We start from the raw sequence: 19,087 nt of genomic DNA on the forward strand, positions 1-19,087 counted from the left end.
AGTAAACAAATCATCAAGGGTGAAGGGGAGATGAAGTTCAAACGGGGGAAAAAAACAACAGGGAATATCTTTCCACAAGGACTTTTTGTCTCCTGAATCTCAGCTGGAAACAACTTTCAAGAGGGAGACCAGTGCTATAAAAAGGAAGGACAAACACTCCCAGGCACCCCTCTCTCTTTCTCTCCCATCAATTCACTGAACCTGAAGGGACAAAGTAACCAATCGTTAGATTGGAGGAGTCCAAACCTCATAAATTTGGTCAGTAAGACTCTTGAAAACCTGTGGTGAGAAAATTTTGCCGGGAATTTAACACAGTTTAAGTTAGAAACCATTTGTGTTTTATTTTTATTTTTCTTGTAGCCGTTTCTGCCTTTTATGCCCCATAACTTGTACTCCCTTAAAATCTCTCTTTGTAGTTAATAAACTTGCTGTATTGTCTTATCTAATCTAGTGTGTTTAAATTGAAGTGCCTGGGAAACTCCATTTGCAGTGGCACAGTGTGTGCATGTTATTTCTCTTAAAGAAATAACAGACTTTATATAACTTGTATTGTCCAGGAGAGGGCTGGGCAGAATGGGACTTAACTTTCTGGGGGAAAATCTAGGACTGGGGGTGTGTTGGGGTCACCCTGCCATATGACCCAGGTTGATGAGAGCCAGAAGGTAATCCAGATGTGGCTGGTGGGCTGTAGTTTCACACATGCTCAGCAGTGTGTGGCTTGTATGCTGGAAGACTGTTTGTGAGTGGCCCAGGTGGAAGCTGTTTTAACCATAGCATTGTAAGGCACTCAAGGTTGCAGGACAGGGATGGCACAGCTGTTATTAGTCTGGATTTGTAGCCTGGTATGTCACAGATGCATTCTCCTTCAAGGGTCCTTCCACATCCCTCCTTGGCACTCTTAGTCAAGAAATTCAGGATCTAAATCCAATCCAGTACCAAAAGCCCAATAAACACTGGTTTTCTTGCCTCCTGGAAATCTCTGTATATCTACCTTGGAATCCTTCCACTGGAGAGCTTCCTGCATGTGATTCTAACTTAAACATACACAGATCTAGGAGTTACAAAAAACCTGAGGAAGTTCATCTGATCGTATGGATTTGGTGTTGTGGTGAATTGGCTGCTATGTCTACTGGGCAGATGGCAATAGCTTCTGTTATGGAGAAAGTACTTGGTGTAGGTTTTTCTTTGGAGTGATAATTTTGGGGTTTGAGGTGAATAATCAGCTGAACATGAGCTCCCAGTGTGACGCTGTGGCCAAAAGAGCTAATGGGATCCTGGGATGCGTAAACGGGGAATCTTGAGTAGGAGTAGAGACTTCATTTCACTTCTCTATTTGGCACTGTTGCAACTACTGCTGGAATACTGTGTCCAGTTCTGAAGAAGAACACTGATAAATTAGAGAGGGTCCAGAGAAGAGCCACAAGAATGATTAAAGGATTCAAAAACATGTCTTATGGTGATAGACTCAAGGAGCTCAATCTCTTTAGCTTAACAAAGAGAAGGTTAAGGGGTGACTTGATCAGTTCATAAGTACTTATACACAAGGAACAAATATTTAATAATGGGCTCTTCGGTCTAGCAGTGAAAGATATAACATGATCCAATGGCTGGAAGTTGAAGGTAGACAAATTCAGACTGGAAATACTGCATGCATTTTTAATGGTGAGATTAATTAACCATTTACCAAGTGTCATGGTGGATTCTCCAACAATGATACTTTTAAAATCAAGATTGGGAGTTTTTCTAAAAATCTGCTCTAGGAATTATTTTGGGAAGTTCTATGGCCTGTGCTATACAGGAGATCAAACTGGATGATCACAACGGTCCCTTCTGGCCTTTGAATCTATGAATTAGATTGATTAATCTTACAGAAGTCTTCAGATTCTCTGTGTGCATTTTGTGCAGGTAGCCAGATGCCAATTGCTGTTGACTTCTGATCCCATAAGACGTCGATCAAACAGCTGGAAATAATTGGAAGAGAGTCCATGTTCTTTTGTTTAACAAGACAAAGCCTATTGTGTACTGTACTTGTGCAAGAAAGATGTTTCTTCAATGTGCTGTACTGATGGATAAAGAACTGAACCATTCATTTGAAAAATTACTTTTCCAGACAAAAGAACAAACCACTGTTGAAACAAATGTGACGTGTTGTAAGTTGAAATTGTTCTTTGGTATGCGGGGATAGTGCTTACAATATTTCTCTGACATTTTGATGCACCGGGTAGCACTTGAATAAGTATTTAAAGTGCATCTCTCTACAGGAAATACTTGGTCGTGTTGGAGCCGTCCTTTTAATATCTATTTGAAAGGTACATGCAGGGTTCACGGATGCCAGAATATTCTTAAGAAAGGATCAGAATGAGTAGTAATATGCTAAAAATTAATGGTTTGCTTCTCCCTACCATGAGTTTGGGTGAGAAATCTAGTTTTGCCTCTAAAGTCAGATTGAAGCAAGTGCCATATAGAGAATCTTTCCTTTTGAACCACTTTTTTAAAGGTTCTTCACAAATCCATTCTTGCCTGCATTTCTGCCCTTGCTGCCTCCTACATCCTCTATCACAAGGCCACTTCACTCACCCTAGTGCTCCCTCCAGTGTCTTTTATCACCCTCCTACACTTGTCAGCTTTGTGCTCCCTGTGTGTCAAGTGCTTTGCCCTCCACGCCTCTGTGTCCCTTCTGAAACGCCCCACTTTTTGTGATACATTTGGATTGACCTCTTAATCCACAATGCCCTTCTCTGTGTCTATGTATTGTACTTTTCTGAGTTGCTTTGTAAAGTCTTTGGGGTCAGGGATGTTATCTTGTTGTGTTCTGTTTTGTGTTGTTCTTGGGTTTTTGCTTTTCTGGCCCTACATAAATAATCCCCTTTGATCCCTGCTATGCTATAGGAAACCGCTTGATTCATGGGTTTGGTGACTGTCACAAATGTTTGGGTTCCTTATTAAATACATTCATGGCTTAGTGTTTGTGAAATTTAAGTGCACAGCAAAATTTTCATATGAAAAGGAACTTTGTCGTAGGAGGAGTGACTTTAGTAAAGTTATGTGGTTGAGACTTTTCGATGGCAAGGGTTGCGTAAAAGCAGAATGCATGATTATGCCACTATGTATTACTAATATTTTTGTGCTCACTGTATTTGTTGAAGGCAGAGTTACATTCAGCATTTTTGCTTCTTGTGCTTGAGTTTACTAGTCCCAAAGTTTGACAGGCTGATCTGAGGATTTAGCTATTGGAAACCACTTCAATGGATCCTGTGAATCATAAAGCTTATCTAAAGCTTGGTCTACAGTACACGGTTATTTTGGAATTAGTTGAGTTACCTCGAAATAAAACTGGTTCCGTCCACATGACCAAACCAGTTTTTTTGATTTAAAGGGCTCTTTACTCTGATTTCTGTACTCCACCTCGGCAAGTGAAGTAGCGCTAAAATCAAGATCGCAGTTCCGGGTTACAGGTACTATGGATGCAATTTGACGATATTGGCGTCTGGGAGCTATCCCAGAATGCTCCCTTGTGATTGCTCTGGACAACATTCTGAGCTCCGATGCACCAGGTAGGCAGTAAAAGCCCCGGGAACTTTTGAATTTCCTGTTTGGTCACCATCAGCACAGCCCACCATCACAGGCAACTATGCAGAGTCTACCATCTCAAGAGACCATGCAGTCCCGGATTTGCAGACGAGCTCCAGCATGGTCCGAACGGGAGGTACTGGATCTCGTTGCATGTTGGGGAGATGAATCTGTTACGGCAGAACTACATTCCAAAAAAGGAATGCAAATACATACGCTAAAGTCTTCAGGGCCATGAAGGAAAGAGGCTACTCCAGGGACACAGAACAGTGTCGTACAAAAATCAAGGAGCTCAGGCAAGCATACCAAAAAGCCAGAGAGGCGAACGGGGGCTCTGGGTCACAGCCCCATACATGCCCCTTCTACCGTGAGCTGCATGCAATTATGGGGGATGACGCCACCACTGCCCCACCACTGTCCGTGGACACCTCTAAGTGGGGAGTAGCACGGAGTGAGGAGGATGAGTTTTTGGAGGACGAAGAGGAGGACAGTACACAGGCGGCAAGCGGGGAATCTGTTTTCCCCCCTAGCCAGGAACTATTCTTAATGCTGGAGCCAATAGCCTCCCCCTACTCCCAAAGCATGCTCCCGGACCATGACCCTGGAGAAGGCACTTCTGGTGAGTGAGAGCTTGATCGGAGCCACGCGGTGGGGGACGGGCTGTTTAGTTTAAAAGGCTCATCCCTGCTCAGAGCCTCATCGGAGCCCCGCAGTGTGTGGGGGGGGGGAGGAAGGGGGAGGATGTTGTGTGAAGCAATCATCGCAGAGAGCCTGCAGGCTGCCTGCAAGCTGAATTCTGTAGCCCGGCCGCATGTGATGGCCTACTCACACCAAAGTGTCAGGCACTTCAGTATAAGAGGCAAAATATGACTTTGTACAGAAAGAACATGTGCTGTGTACTATGAATTGCCTGTTTCACTGAGAAACAGTGTCCCCTTTGTTCTCTAAAATGTATCTTTTTTGAAATACTACCCTCCCTTTTTCTCCTCCTGCAGCAGGTGCAAATGTTTCAATGCAGCCCCTATCTACTCCGTCCCAGAGGCTGGTCCAGATTAGAAGGCGGAAAAAATGAACTCGGGATGACATGTTTGCCAAGCTCATGCAGTCCTCGTGCACTGATAGGGCCCAGTTGAATGCGTGGAGGCAAACAATTGCGGAGTCACATAAAGTGTTACATGAATATGAAGAGAGGAGGGATGTGTGCAATGAGAGTAGGCAGGACGCTATGGTCAGGCTCATGGGAGAGCAAACTGACATGATCCACTGTATGGTGGATCTAATGCGGGAAAGGCAGCAAGACCACAGAAGCCCCTGAATAACCGCCCTCCCTCCTCCTCAAGTTCCATAGCCTCCTCACCCAGACGCCCAAGAACATGGCGGGGGCGGGTGGAGGTTACTGCGACCCACACAGTCAGCCCCAGAGGATTGCACAAGCAGCAGAAAGCTGGCATATCCTAAATTTTGATTTGGTTTCTGGACTTGTCCTTCCCTCCTCCTCCCCAGTTTAGCTTCTGATTTCTCTCAGTGTTTTGGGCAACAAATAATAAAGAATGTTTTTTAAACAATTGTGACTTTATTTCCTTTCATATATATATAGGGGGCAGGTAACTTTAAGAGAAACAAACACAACTCTCACACCGTACCCTGGCCAGTCATGAAACTGGCTTTCAAAGCTTCTCTGATGTGCAGCGCGCCCTGCTGCGCTCTTCTAATCGCCCTGTTGTCTGGCTGTGCGAAACTGGCCGCCAGGCGAGTTGCCTCAACCTCGCACCCTGCTATAAACGTCTTCACCCTTACTCTCACAGATATTGTGGAGCACACAACAAGCAGCAATTACAATTGGAATATTGGTTGTTCTGAGATCTGAGTCAGTAAACTGCGCCGGCGCGCTTTCAAACGTCCAAATGCACATTCTACCACCATTCTGCACTTGCTCAGCCTATAGTTGAACTGTTCCTTACTACTGTCCAGGGTGCCTGTGTACGGCTTCATGAGCCATGGCATTAAGGGGTTCCCGAGGATAACTATAGGCATTTCAACATCCCCACCGGTAATTTTCTGGTCTGGGAAGTAAATTCCTTCCTGCATCTGTTCAAACAGACCAGTTCCTGCAGATGCGAGCATCATGCACCTTTCCATGCCATCCCACGTTGATGTCGGTGAAACGTCCCTTGTGATCCACCAGTGCTTGCAGAACCATGGAAAAGTACCCCTTGTGGTTTATGTACTGGCCGCCCCGGTGTTCCGGGGCCAAGATAGGGATATGCGTTCTGTCTATTGCCCCGCTGCAGTTAGGGAATCCCAGCGCATTAAAGCCATCCACAATGGTCTGCACATTTCCCAAAGTCACTACCCTTGATAGCAGCTGGTCAATGACTGTGGTGGCTACTTGCAGCACAGCAGCCCCCACAGTAGATTTCCCCACTCCAAACTGATTCCTGACTGACCAGTAGCTGTCGGGCATTGCAAGCTTTCACAGGGCTATGGCCACTTGCTTCTCAACTGTGAGGGTGGCTCTCATTTTGGTGTCTTTGCACTTCAGGGCAGGGGACAGCAAGTCACAAAGTTCCATGAAAGTGGGCCTACGAATACGAAAGTTTCTCAGCCACTGGGAATCATCTCGTACCCGCAACACTATGTGGTCCCACCAGTCTGTGCTTGTTTCCCGGGCCCAGAATCGGCGTTCCATGGCAGGGACCTGGCCCAACAGCACCATGATCTCCCAATTGCCACATGCCGTGCCGTCTGTGTCCATGTTCTCATCAGTATAGTAATCACACTGTCGTCGCTTTCTCGCCCGGTTTTGCAGGTACTGCACATGCTGCTGGATAAAGCGCAAGGTATTTACAATGGTCAGAACTGCAGCGGAGATCTGATCGGGCTCCATGGCTATGGCGCCTGCACAGGTAATCCTGGAAAAAGGGCGCAAAAGGTAGGAGAGCAGAGGGGCAGCGGGAGCTGTGCTGTTTGGTTCACGGTGGCTTTCATGGAGGTGGGAGCCCAGGACAGACAACATGGAGAAGCTCGGAAGCGCGGCAATAGCGGGAGAGCAGAGTTGGCGGCCGAAGCTGTGCTGCTTGGTTCATGATGGCCGACCAGAGTTGAGTTGGAGAGGTGGATTCATAGTAGCAGGAGAGCAGCGGTGCACCGTCTGCTGAAAGCAGTATGGCGTCTGCACGCCAAAAAGGCGCGGAACGATGGTCTGCCGTAGCTTTCTGACGACACACACCCAGAAACACCTGTGAGCATGTTTGCCCCATCATGCACTGGGCGCTTAACCCAGAATTCCAGTGGGCGGCGGGGTCTGCAGGAATTGTGGGATAGCTACTCACAGTGCATCGCTCCGATATTCGATGCTAGCCTCGGTACTGTGGACGCCATCCGCCGAATTCATGTGCTTTAGTGGGGACACAGAAGACTGAATGTATAAAATAGCTTCCGAAAATTCGAATAGAATAATTTTGAAATAATTTTGTACCCTGAGTAGAGGCCCAAGTAACTCTCAGACTTGAGCAATCAATCCCTTATGTACCAGTTCACCAAAGACCGAGGACTGATTTTACAAATGGAATCAAACTAGCGTTTTTAAAATTTCTTCTTTTTTCTGTGGGCGGAAAAATGAATCATTCCACAAAAGCTCTTGTTGCATGGATGGAATTTGGAGACAAACGTGGCTTCATGTGAAAGGGACACAGTCAACTTGAAATCCAGTATATTTTTTTTTAAAAAAAGTAGTTTTATATCCTACACTTGCTCTTGAGTCACTGCGCTCATTTTTGGAGGTGTACAGTAACCGTTTTATAATTTTTCTCTTTCCTACTGTGGTGTGAAAGACCAACACATGCATTGCTTTCCTGGTATAGTTGATCACTTTCTCCAACCTACGCTCAACATCCTGTCAAATACATATAATAAACTGAAATCATATATTTCCCCCCATCTCAAATCTCAGCCATAGTAATGTTTGATGTGTGTTGGTGCTGCAGGAACTACCATACAAGTGGGCCATGTAGTCCAGTATCATCTGATTAGCTGCTGCAGAGTAAGGTGCAAAAACTATTTGGTTTGCTTAGAGTCCTCTGGTGCTAGCACTGTAAAGACATACAGAAAGAGACAGTCACAACCCCAAAGACAGACAAAGGATGAGAGGGGAAATGTGAGGTGCATACATGTGAAATGACTTGCTCAAGGTCACAAAGCAGGTCATTAGTGTATTTGGGAATAGAACCCAGGTGTCTGGAATCTCAGTCCAGAGTCCTGTCTGCTGAACCATACTGCCTCTTGGAAATCCTGCAGTAGGCAATGATAGGAAAGCCTGATAACAGGAAAGTTTGTTCCTAACCCTCATTAGAGTTTGGAACTTAATCTGTGAAGTAGCCAAGTTTATATCCCTTCCAAAACTCTTTGATTTGGTGTTTTAAAAATCCTGTGACCATGACATTGACCAAAATGGACCGTGAATTTGGTAGGGCCCTAATTATGATGATGACTAGAAGTACCTCATCTGCTTCATCTGTACTCTAGCAATAGGTTAAAAAAGATTCAAACAGAACTGTGATCTTTCTTTTTCTTGAGGGTATTTTGTTAGTTATAATATTTTCCTTCCGGTTATTGTACTGGGAGAGGTATGGAGGAAATAAGCATTAGAACAGAAGAGAAATTTACAACTGAGATTAAATTTTTGATTTCTGAGAAGCCAGAATTTCTTTGCTACAAACTTTCCACCCAGAAAAGTGGCATATGCTGTTTAAAGTTGAGCCAGAAATCTTTTTAAAAAAATCAAAACTAAAAATTATTAGAGCACTACCGCTCTGCTCAGTATAGTACTTAAAGGAAAACACAGTCCTGTCCCAAGAATCTTAAATTAGACCTAGAAAATACAGCTGAAGCATGCATCCCTGTGAAAGACTGAAATGTTGGCAAGTTGGAGAAGGTCCCAGTACAGGGGTGGTATGTGTAAGGACATTTCAGGGTCACCAACCGGGACCACAGGTTACCGTACGAACCTTGCAAAGCAGACAACCACTGCTTACTGTAGCAGACAAAAACTACTGCTAACTCCTTGTTCAGATCTAAGGAACAGATTTATTTCAGTATCGGTATAGAATACCACACCCCAGTGATCGTTAGGGTGTAACAGGGCAATGAATTGGCTGCGTGTACACAAACAAAGGCTGTATACAAACAAAGGTAAAGATTTAAGTCTCAGTACACTCTTATACCCAAGATGACATCCTACTTCTATTAACACCCCCCTTGATTTGTTATGTAATAATAATTAATATTTATGACCAAGTATTAAATTCTGCATTACACTCTAGATAAAATAACATGTTGATCTTATTAATAGTAACAAAGCTGTTAATCTTATTATTTGACAAGGACTTCCCTTGTTTACCCTGATCGTTTTTAGTAGGCCACAATAACTTCTTCTTTGTTCTATACCCAAGTCAGGGACATTTAGGGACATTCCAAAAAGTGAACAACAGGATATTTAGGAAGCTGTGAAGGCTTTGTTTGCACTCCTTCCCAAAAGGGTTATTCGGAGTTCTTATTGACTACATTAAATAAGACAAACAATTATATTGCTTATATATTGCTTGTACATGAGCTTGTATATTACTAGCTAATATACGATCCATTCAATACAGGTAGGCCCTTACCATCTTACATGAAGTAAGTTTACCTAATCACTGTTTCACTTCCATACAATATGAGGCTCATTCATTAACAGAAATAGGTCTTTGACATCCATTTGCCTCTGCCAGTGCAGGTTGTTCTGTACAGCAGTTATTTCATTTTCAGAGGCAACTGCTTCAGGGGAGATTGCTGGGCATGCAAACACAATTCTTTGCACTTTCACTGAGGCTCTAATTCTGTTCTTTCCTATTTCCCCCCCCCCCTTTTAACATAAAATAACTCATCGTGGTCACAAGGACATGGTTGATCTTTGTGTATGGAAAATCATAGGTCGGAATAGTGACTGTTGGTTCCCTGCGTCTCCTGCCTGGGGTTTTGGGCCATTGGATCCATGTAGTTACAAACCCTTTCGCCCTTATTCTGATCTACCCCATCCTGCTTCTGCAAGAACATTTGGAGATGGAACATGAACCTCATCCTGCTCAGCTACTTTTTCCAGAGCTCCGCCATCACAACGTGACCGCTGGCTTACGTGGTCTGTTGGGCATTGCATGAGCCCTCTGCACCAGGTGAAGATCAAACTGAAAGTATCAAGTGGACTTGTAAGTAGAAGAGACACAAATGAGAATTTTGGGTTTGTCAACCTGAAATATAACTAGTGAGAAACATGATGATCTTAATTGTTAGTGCAAAACTGAAAATTCAGTTATTGTATTTTGCATGTGAAGTTACTCATAGATTCCAAGGCTAGAAAAGACCACTGTGTTAATCTGTTCTGACCTCCTGTATAACACAGGCCAGAGAACTTCCCCAAAGTAATTCCCAGAGTAGTTCTTTTAGCAAAACATCCAATCTTGATTTAAAAATTGTCAGTGATGGAGAATCCAACATGAACCTTGATAAATTGTCCCAATGGTTAATTAATTGCACTGTTAAGAATTTACATCTTATTTCCAGTCTGAATTTGTTCAGTTTCATCTTCCGGCCGATGGCTCATGTTATATCTTTCTGTCAGATTGAAGACCCTGTTGTTAAATATTTGTTTCCCATGTAGGTACTTTCAGACTATAATAATGTCACCCCATAACCTCTTAGACTGAGCTCCTTGAGTCTAACAATTTAGCGTATCACCATAAGGCATGGTTTTTTAATCCTTTAATCATTCTCATAGCTCTTCTCTGAACCCTCTCCAATCTATCAACATGTTTCTTGAATTGTGGGCACCAGAACCGGACATTGTAGTCCAGCAGCATTTGCACCAGTGCGAAATACAGAGGTAAACTAACCTCTCTATTTCTACTTGATTTTCCCCTGTTTATGCATCCCAAGATCTCATTAGCTATTTTTGGTCATAACATCACATTGGGAGCTCATGTTCAGATGACCCCCAAACCTTTTTCAGATTCACTGCTTCCCAGGACGAAGTTCCCCATCCTGTAAGTATGACCTACATTCTTTGTTTCCTGCATTGTACATTTACATTTAGCAGAATTAAAACGCATATTGTTAGCTTGCACCCAGTTTACCAAGTGATCTACATTGCTGAGTCAGTGACCCATCCTCTTCATTATTTACCACTCCCACAATTTTCGTGGCATCTGCAAACTTTATCAGTGATAGTAGTTTTTTTCCTAGGGATTTTATAAAAATGTTAAATAGCTTAGGGTCAAGAACCATTCCCTCCGGGACCCCTCTAGAAACACACTCGCTTGATGATTCCCTGCTTACAATTACATTTTGAGACTTATTTAGCCAGTTTTCAATTAAGTAAATGCATGCCATGTTAATTTTATATTGTTCTGCATTTTTAATCAAAACTAATGGTCAAGCTCTTCAGCCAGCTCTTTTAAAACTCCTGGAAGCAAGTTAGACATTTTAAAATCAGCAGATCTAGCTAACTTTATTAGTTTGTTTAACATCCTCCAGGGATGAGAGTGCAGTGGGAAGAATGTTATCAATACTATATGATGAGACTATATTTGCTTCCCCAAAAACAGAACAGAAATTTTTATTGAACGCTTCTGCTTTTTCTGCACTATTATTGATGATTCCACCATTTCCATCTAGTAATGGATTAATACCTGTGTTAGGATTCTTTCTGTTCCTACTTTTAAAAACTCCTTCTTATTGTCCTTAACTCTACTGGACATAGATTTCTCCTTGTGTCCCCGATCCATTTTCCGCAATTCCTAACTTCTGATTTATATTAATTACTATCAACTTTCCCTTTCTTCCATTTGTTATGTATTATTTTTATAGCTGCCTTTGTTTCTCCTCCAAACCAGGTCCTTTTTTTTTTAAAAAAATCCGTTCCGCTGTCTTCTTTGATTGTGGGCTTGTCTCTTTGGGCACCTAGTAGGGTGCTCTTAAATGATTCCAATCATCATTCACATTTTTCTGGTTAAATTCTTCCTCTCATCTGATTTGGCTCATAATTATTTTCAGCTTTGTGAAATTGGCCCTAATAATTATGATTCAGTGGCTTTTCACACTCTCCTTCAATGCTTCACTGAGATCCTGGCATTGTGTGCTAAAGTCTTTGGTGTTTTTGGTTTAGGACACTGAATACTGGAGCTTAGTGGTATTGGTTGCTTTGAAGCACCTAATATTAAATAATGACTCAATGTGCTCTGTGCAGGCTATAAAAATGTATAGAATTATTTTATAAAATACTTGCAATGGTAAAAAGAGTCTTTGTAAACTTCAGCTTGAGGTTACTAAATGGTGTGGAGAGTCCAATTTTGGTGTCTGTATAACTCTGTTCCAGGAACACAAGCACAGGGCTGATCAGTGACCAGACGCTAGTGGAGTGTTTAGATTAGAGTGTTAATTTCTTATATTTTTGGGAGTTCTGACCCATGGAAAAACAAACTAATGAAAGATTTCTCTCTCAATAAATTAGAAACATGCACTTTTGAAAGAAAAATGTCATGAAGTTAAAGGCAAAATTATGGCACTTATTATCTTGAATTTCCATGACTGGTTAATTTTGTCAGTGTGTGGGTGGCTAAATAATCCTTCTGTTTCCGAAATCTTCCTGAGGAATTCTTTATTACTTCAGTGAGACAGACGCCCACTGTGGAAAGTTGAAATGGTCAACCTAAATTCTCTCCCGCTGCTGAACTCTGAGCTGCTTACAGTGGTGGTTGATATTAAGCATTTTGCTTTGGGGATTTTTCATTTCAAAGTACTTAACCAATGTTAATTCTCCTGAGGATGACTTGTCCAGGCATCAGTTGTACTTGAGAAACTTTCCCTGGTGTGTAATTAGCAGGACCACTTCCATCGGTTTCTGCAGAACCTAAACTTACGTTCAGCTTAGTCCTTATGGCAACAGGGAGAGAATTCCCAGCATGACTTGAGTAGTGCTACCTGTCTGAGCTTGCAGAAGAGCGCCTTCCTCGTGTGGAGCCATCTGCTTGAGTCTGCAGAGAGAGCCGTCTTAATGTGCCCTGAAGAAGGGCTGCCTGAGTAGTTCTTGATTCCTAGGTCTTTGCTCAAGTAGCTAGAGTACAGCCCTCTCCCAATAATATCTTTTGTTATCACCTTACATTCTTCAGGCTTGCAGAGCTCCTTAAGAGCTGCTCGGGAATCACTTCACTCATTGGTGAAATGCAATGGAGAAAAACTAGGTAGCTGTTCAATAGCATATAGTAGCCCAACTCAGACATGCTGGGTGATGGTCAGCAACTACCAGAAATGGTTCATTTGGCCTTTAGACAATAAGAGCTTCATGAGTCATTTTTTTTCTTGTTGCTTTCCTTTCCAAGAGCAACCTCTGCCTTTCTCTGAAAAGGTCAAGAACTGCAAACTTACCACCAGATATCAGGAAGCAAATATGTAAAGTGGTGGTGATGCCAGAGTTGAAACCGAGGGCCTCTGGATCGGAGGATCAAGAATAATCACATGATCGTGCCCACCCAGGGTGCATTATGGTGGTGTAGAGTCTGACTGAGCGTTTGAATTCCCTACATCTCAGTCCAAAGACAGGTTTCAACCAGCTTGAACCAGCGTGTGTGTGTGTGTGGGGAGGGAGGGTGTAAAATCAACCTCATCTCTGACTGCGTGCTGGTCCGTTTTTGGAGCAAGCTAAAGTGGCAGCATTGGGAAAGGCTATTTCTTCTCCCTTTGCGTGGTCCTTTGGAAAGGCTGAGGCTTTTAGGAGTTGAATGTTACGAATACCTTTGGTTCAGTGGCATATGCAGAACAAATGTGAATCAAACACAAAAATAATTCCTTCAAGAATTTTATTTATTGATGTGGTAGCTCAATACTACACTGTTTACAATAGAGAGTTAAGTGGGATTTTGGGTTTGCTGGGAAGCTGACAGCTTGCGGTTCCGAGCGAAATTTCTGCCTTTTGTGGGCTGAAAGAAGAAAAGCTGTGTTCTTGAAACAGTTATTTATAAATTATTTGAAAGTTTGTTCCCTTTCCAGGCTGGGGAGAGCCTGCCAGGATTGCGGTTACTGCAATGGTGAAATTTTGGATGTGAAAAAAAATCCCAGAAGTCTGTTTGCATTAGAATAACAAGATAAAGAACCTCATGGAGGCTTGTGAGGGACTCAAATAAAATGCAGTTGTGGACGGGTTTCTCTCACTCCCTTTCTCACAGATAAGGTATTGGGAAGTGAGCAAGAACCTCAAACTAGCTGGATAAACAGAAGAATCATTGAAGCTGCTGTGCTGACGGGAAGTGTAGGGTCTGCAGGGAATACACTGAAGTCTGTCTGGTAGGGCTTGGCATGGGCCTTAGGGGGTGGTTGGGTGATAGCAGCAGTGATCTGTTTGCCATGGGGTGGTTACCTCCTCCATTCCTGCTTATCCCCATCAAATATGTTTCCTGGCACTAAAAGTTGAGTCACTTCCCAGCCAGAGAATGCAGTTGTTCCATCTCTCCTTTGTTTTCTGAAGTGTGCATTGTCATTAGTTAATTGTCTTACACACCTAATTTGCCTTGATCTGCAGCTTTGAGATGTTTTTCTGGCTTATTTAGCCGTATTACATACAGGCATGCAGTACAAAAAGATACCCGAAGACCTTCCTCAGGCAGGATGGATTAGGAAGGAAGTCAGTGTCTGAAAGGAAATAATCAGGTAACCAATTTTCCATTCTGACTGCTGACCACTTTCCCCAAGAGAGATTTCTGACAGCAAGCAGTAGTGAAAATTTAGTCTGGAGGGAGAGAGAAATAGCTCAGAAGACTAATGTTCTCCCTTCCCTGAAACTAGCACCATTAATGTGTTTTGGGTTCACCTCTTGGAGCACCTTCCCGCCAAGGGATGCATTCCCAAAGGAATGAAGGTTGAGCCCACAGTGCTTCTATAAGTGTTGATGGGTAACAGGTGGCATCTTGACAAACCACCTTGGAGGTGCCAGAATGCCCTTTCCTCCCAGTAACTCACCATGGAATGGACTGAGTGGGCTCTGAAACCTGTTTATTTGTGACTGAGCGTGTCTCAGTGGTGCAGCGCCCCAGGGGTCGGTCCTGGGGCTGGTTTTGTTCAACATCTTCATTAACGATCTGGATGATTGGGTGGATTGCACCCTCAGCAAGTTTGGAGATGACACTAAGATGGGGGGAGAGGTTGATATGCTGGAGGGTAGGGATAGGGGCCAGAGTGACCTAGACAAATTGGAGGATTGGGCCAAAAGAAATCTGATGAGGTTCAACAAGGACAAGTGCAGAGTCTTGCACTTAGGACGGAAGAATCCCATGCACTACTACAGGCTGGCTAAGCAACAGTTCTGTAGAAAAGAACCTGGGGATTACAGTGGACGAGAAGCTGGATATGAGTCAACAGTGTGCCCTTGTTGCCAAGAAGGCTAACGGCAAATTGGGCTGCATTATTAGGAGCATTGCCAACAGATTGAGGGAAGTGATTATTCCCCTTTTTTTCAGCACTGGTGAGGCCACACCTGGAGTACTGCATCCAGTTTTGGTCCCCCCACTACAGAAAAGATGTGGACAAATTGGAGAGAGTTCAGCAGAGGGCAACGAAAATGATTAGGGAGCTGGGGCACATGACTTGCGAGGAGAGGCTGAGGGAACTGGGCTTGTTTAGTCTGCAGAAGAGAAGAGTGAGGGGGTATTTGACAGCAGCCTTCAACTACCTGAAGGGGGGTTCCAAAGAGGATGGAGCTCTGCTGTTCTCAGTGGTGACAGATGATAGAACAAGGAGCAATGGTCTGAAGTTGCTGTGGGGGAGATCTACGTTGGATATTAGGAAAAACTATTTCACTAGGAGGGTGGTGAAGCACTGGAATGAGTCACCTAGGGAGGTGGTGGAATCTCCATCCTCAGAGGTTTTTAAGGCCCAGCTTGACAATGCCCTGGCTGGGATGATTTAGTTGGTGTTGGTCCTGCTTTAAGCAGGGGGTTGGATTAGATGACCTCCTGAGGTCTCTTCCAACCCTAATCTTGTATGAGTCTATGAATGTTTCACAATGGCTCATTTGGTTTCATTGGGCCTTCTTGGTGAGCAGGACCTAACACCTTCATTTTGCATTAATTAATGCTCCTTTCCTGTTTGATGACTTATACAATTACAGAGGTTTACAATGCAAATACTCAGTATAACTTATATAAGATGGAGTAAAGATATTATAAGTGAAATTATTACATGCAGCATCTATGAGCAATTTATAAAGTCTAAACATGAAACACATTCTTATGAACTTAACTTCTGTTTTAACCATGCTAACACACAGGTGAGCCAGACTGATTTCCAGCTATGTATTGATCAGTGTTCAGTTTAGGCCCAGAGGCCTTGGCATGAGTTGGCACCTGGTCTGCCAGCTGTAACTGCTAGATAGCATGGCCTTCCTTGATATTACTCTTGTGTAGTCAGTGGAGTGTGATGTGTGAACCTGAGATTGGAAAACCCATTTTTGTCTATTTCTCCCCCCTCTTCCCACAAATTTCATTATTCAATACGTATTCAGAAATTGAACCTGCTACTTCTTACTCTGCTTCTATCTATATTCCACATTATTTAATGTCGGTGGTGTGGCATTTCAGTAACTGAGACAGAATTTTAATGCTGATTAGTAATGAAGTAGTGACTCCAAAAACAACCTCAGTAGCAAACAGTTCCATTTAGCTTAACTCCTGCATGTGATACCATTGTTGGTCTTTAGGTCTCATCTCTTTTCTAGAATTATTTTATTGTAGTTTAAACTTTTTTGGCATTTGTTAATAAAACAGATGTGTGAACAGGTAAATCCTATATAAAAAGGATACTGAACATGTTTAGAATCATAGAATATCAGGGTTGGAAGGGACCTCAGGAGGTCATCTAGTCCAACCCCCTGCTCAAAGCAGAACCAATCCCCAAGTTTTGCCCCAGATCCCTGAGTGGGCCCGTCAAGGATTGAACTCTCAACCCTGGGTTTAGCAGGCCAATGCTCAAACCACTGAGTTATCCCTCCCCACCTACCTTTAGATTGTAGAAAACTGGTTTTTGTGTGCATGGCAGTGCCCTCTACTGGATAGTGTCAGTACTGCTCAACAGTGTGCTAAGAGTCCCTATAACGTTCGTAGCTAATGGGGATTCTTCTCTCGTTCAAGTGGTACAAGGCTTATACTTTTGGAGCAGAAAGAACATATTTCTGTCCCTGCTGCCATGTGAAATTGAGGCATGGTGAGCAGCATTGTGGTCAGTGTGGAGTTCTAGGTGGCCCTGGATTTGTTATAAATTCTGTAAGACTGCAATAATGCCAGATGCCAACAATTCATTTGTTGCTTATAAGATTTAGTTTAATGAACTTGTTTACAAGGCTATTTTCAGATATTCCAGAAGGAATCAATCTGATTCTTTTGGGAGAACAATCTCTTAAACCATTGGTCATACAAACAGAATGACTTGAGTAGTTTCCACCCAATTGAGCAGAGTCTTGGAGTCCTTCCAGTGCTAAAGAATAATAGTTTTGTTAATGCTTCGTGAGCTTACTGTTGTCGTTTAAAGAAAATGTGATATCATACAGAGTTGTGTATTGGAATCCATAATTACAAACACATTAGTACCAGATTAATATATGGAAACTATGAAACTCTCTGAAAGGTAAACAGAGGCAACAGCACACAAAGGTCAAAAAGTTCTCTAAGTCTTGGAGGAATGAGAGTTGTGAAGGTTTCGTAGAAGATTTTAAGGAGCTGTGTGCAGATTTATTTTTATTCACCGAAGAGTGTTTTTTGAATTCAAAAATATTTTCTCTTGCCTGTATTTCTGTGCCTTGACACGTTCTCTGGTCACAACTGGATCTTAACCATTGCTTGTCAGGGTGAAAACCTGCACAACTTTTATTCAAGTAACAGCATAAAATTGTCCATCAACCAAGAAAAATAAGGAAATTGTTTGTGGTGCTTGTCGGAATTGCCGTAGCAGATCATACCAGTGTAGTTACTCAGATGGTGGCCAATGCCAAATGCTTCAGAGGAAGGTGCAGAAATCCCCATAATGGACAATTATGGAATAATTTTACTAACCACCCCGAGGTTGGCTTAAACCCAGAAGTTTTGAAAGTTTATATTCTTTAGACTTTATTAAAATCCTCTGAAATGTAACTGGATGTTATAGTCAGCCAGGCACATGTCAGATCTTTTTTTGTTCTTAGCCTCCATGATATTTAGCGGTAACAAGTTGTACAGATTCTGTCATTTGATGTGTTTAAAATAGAGTTGCCAACCCTCCAGGATTGTCCGAGAGTCTCCAGGAATTACAGATTAATCTTTAATTAAAGATTATCTCGTGATGAAACCTCCAGGAATACGTCCAACCAAAACTGGCAACCCTAGTTTAAAAAATATTTCATCGGCTATAAATTTGAAGCCTTTCAGTGTTGTTGAATAGATCCCTTGCTTTTGTATTGAGGGGGGTAAGGAGGAGCTCCTTTGACTTATCTAATGTACAGTGAGGTGCCCTATCTCTGTATCCCCAGTTTACTTCTGCCTTTTCCAACTGATTCCTGTTATTAATCTCGTCATCTCTACTACTCATCGGGCTCTTTAATTTCTGTGTTTCACAGCCTGCTCTTCCTCCACCCTTTGTGGGAGAAATAAGAGAGCCAATCTTTGCTTTATTGATATGCTTCACCACTTATTTCCAAGTTTATCTCTTGAAATGCTTATGTTAGAACAGTTATATTTGCTCACAACAGCAGTGGCTACTGAAAATGCTGCTTCTAATCTCTGCCGGCAGAAATATTGAGTAGTTTTAGCCTTTGAATGCTGCTCGCTTTAACTCTCTAATTGGGGGCAGAATTGGGATGCTACAAACCATTGTTTCGTGGAAAGCGATTAATGTCCCAAATTTGAGATGGAGGTTGGCGGTAAAATAGCTGAAATGATTGAGGAGACTTCCCTGGTATTTATGAAACAAGAGTACTCTTTTTTTCTTTTCTTCCCCGCCTCCCCCCCTTGGTTTGGTCGGGTGATGTGTGAGCTGGGCTGTATGGCTGTGCCTGTAACGTTGTTCTGTGTTGTCAGGTTGTGAACCAGAAACTATTTGTAGAGCAGGGGTGGCCCACCTCTGGCTCCGGAGGGGCTTGCGGCTCTTCAGAGGTTAATATGCGGCTCCTTGCATAGACACCGACTCCGGGGCTGGAGCGACAGGTGTCAACTTTACAGTGCTCACCGTTCAACCCCTGCCACTCCCGCTTTCCCCCTTCCCCCAAGGCCCTGCCCCTTCCCGCCCCTTCCCTAGCCTGCCGCGCCCTCGCTCTTCTCCTCACCCCCCAGAGCCTCCTGCATGCTGTGTGAGGCAAAGGGAGGGAGGGGAAGCGCTGATGGAAGCTGGCAGGCGGGGCGGGGGAGCGGATGGGGGCTGCTGACGTATCACTGTGGCTCTTTGGCAAGGTACATTGGCAAATTCTGGCTCC

The 19,087-nt window shown here is 43.2% G+C and overlaps 1 protein-coding gene across 2 annotated transcripts in view; it reads left to right on the plus strand.

The window, feature by feature from the left end:
• The window catches only part of EXOC6B (exocyst complex component 6B), a 449,074-nt gene that overhangs the window by 110,894 nt on the left and 319,093 nt on the right, over positions 1-19,087 (plus strand). The window lies entirely within an intron of this gene.

Source organism: Lepidochelys olivacea (assembly GCF_965140295.1).
Source record: "Lepidochelys olivacea isolate rLepOli2 genome assembly, chromosome: 4".
Lineage (NCBI taxonomy): Eukaryota > Metazoa > Chordata > Testudines > Cheloniidae > Lepidochelys > Lepidochelys olivacea.